A 2,302-nucleotide genomic window follows, 5' to 3' on the forward strand; every position below is an offset into this window, starting at 1 on the left:
ACCAAATGTTTGAAGAACTACAAGATTAACTAATTTGTAAACTAATATGAAAACTATTGAGAGAATTATAATGCTTAAGGCTATTGTAAACTAAAACTTGGACGTAAAATTGGATTCCTAAAGCTTTGGAACACCTCTCCTATTTATAGGAGAGGAGGGCATAACGTAAAAACCAAGAGGCATGCAACCCCGATCGGGGCCACCCCACCCCGATCGGGGTCGTGTGTTTTCAGCTCCTTTGCCTTAATTCTCCTCTTAATTGCTTGGAGAATCCTATGTTGGTGATTAATTGTGCGATTAATCACCCGGTTAAGACCTTAATTCTTGGCATCCTAGGTAGCTTGGAATCCTATCTTTTCCACCTTGACTTGGACTTGAAGTTGGGCTTGACTTTGGTTTATTGACAACAATTGTATTGCACACATTAGTCCATCAACTTCTTCATGAAAAACCCATGCAAACACTCCATGATAGCCCAATATTTGGTCTTGCTTAGCCATTGCACTCTAGTAGCTCATCTTGTAGTATTTTAGCTCCAAAAAGCTTAAGTATCCTACAAAACATGTGGAGACAAACAAATGCACTAGAATAACAAATATTAGCTCAAAACACTATGATAAGTGCTAAATGACAAATAAAATGGAGCTAATATAGGGGATGAAAGTATATAAAATATGCACTTATCAATTTACCTTTAAATGTGTGACCCGACTCCCCTAGACTCTCTTTTATTATATAGTTTACATTTTAATAATTGTTAGTCGTCAAACCAAACAACAAACAAACCCAAACGAAATCGACCTTGATAAGAATCTTTCCATAACATTTCATAAGCGCAATTCCCGTCTCCTTGTGTTCGGCCCCAATTACTACATTAATTTGTGTCTAGGGTAATTATCTTTGCATAGGTATACGATAGCTTATCAAATTTTGGCGCCGTTGCCGGGGAGTACGATTTTATTGCGTATTGATTTGTCGATTTTTATCTTGTTTTCTTTTGTCTTAAGGAACACTTGTTCCTTGATACCGTTACTTATCATTTTCTAGAAATTGTTGTCTTATGCCCAGGTCTTCTCGTAGTGGAGATTTGCTTTCGCCGGATTCGGAGCCTGAGAAAACCTTTAGGAGAAGACGACGTTTTTGGAAAGAAGTGGAAGAAACCACTTCTTCCGTGCAAGTCGAAAGTGCTAAAAAGTCTTACTTAGACGATCTAGAAGCCCTTGAAGAAGAGGAGGTTTCAAGTTCATCATCTCAACCACCACCACCACCACCACCATCTTCAACCAAAAAGATGGTGAAACTTTCCGATCACTCAAAGCCTACCGCAACCATGCTTCCGGCCGGTATCACAACTACTCAAATTATCACGCCGGACTTCAAGATCAAACCAGCTTTAATTAGCCATGTGGAGAGGAAGCAATTTGGGGGAAGTCCTTTGGAGGATCCCAATTTGCATGTGCAAAATTTCTGCGATTATTGCTCCATGATCCGTCAAACGGGCGTTACTCAAGCCCAAATAAGGGAAATACTTTTCCCTTTCTCTTTGAAGGACAAGGCCATGCTTTGGATCAATATCCTTGAACGCACCGCCATGGGAAGCACCAATTGGGAAACATTGGCTCTTGCGTTCTATCAAAAAAAATTTCCACCGGAGAAAACTCAAACTTTGAGGAGCCAAATCACCGGATTCCGTCAACAAGCTCTTTAGAACTCATATGAGGCTTGAGAGAGGTACAAAGAATTGCAAAGGCAATGCCCACATCATGGGTTAGATGATTGATTTCTAGCTATAACATTCTACAATGGATGTTGTGCCGAGTCCCGAAGGATTCTTGATTCCGCCAACAATGGGCGGTTTGACCAAATTGACACCGATATTTCTCATGCCACGATCGAATCTATGGCGGTCCATGATGCACAATATGTCAATTCTGAAGTGTGACACTCAAAGGTAAAGAAGAATCCTCCGACAAACCCGTCTTGTTAGCTCAAATTGCCTTACTCCAACAACAATTGGCAGAACGAGATGCTAGAGATTCCCTTCAACAACTCAATGCCGTGTCTTCTACAAGTCAAATCATTGTTTGTGATGGTTGCGGAGGTGCGGGTCATTACACCGCTCATTGCCAAGCTACTATTGAGGAGGTAAATGTTTTTCAAGCTTTAAGACAAAGTTCTTATCCACCGGGTACATTTTAAATACATATAACCCAAGTTCAAGATTCCACCCGAATATGTCTTATCGAAGCAATAATGTGCTTAATCCTCAACCTCAACCCCCACCACAACAAAATGCCTATGT

General features: G+C 40.5%; 1 non-coding gene across 1 annotated transcript; it reads right to left on the minus strand.

Moving 5' to 3' along the window:
- Positions 1-1,663: 1,663 nt before the first annotated feature.
- On the minus strand, positions 1,664-1,770 carry LOC141615803 (small nucleolar RNA R71). The gene has a single exon (XR_012530199.1). It is a non-coding gene; the product is annotated as a small nucleolar RNA R71 (small nucleolar RNA).
- Positions 1,771-2,302: the final 532 nt, after the last annotated feature.

This window comes from Silene latifolia, chromosome 11 (genome assembly GCF_048544455.1).
Source record: "Silene latifolia isolate original U9 population chromosome 11, ASM4854445v1, whole genome shotgun sequence".
In the NCBI taxonomy this organism is placed as follows: Eukaryota; Viridiplantae; Streptophyta; class Magnoliopsida; order Caryophyllales; family Caryophyllaceae; genus Silene; species Silene latifolia.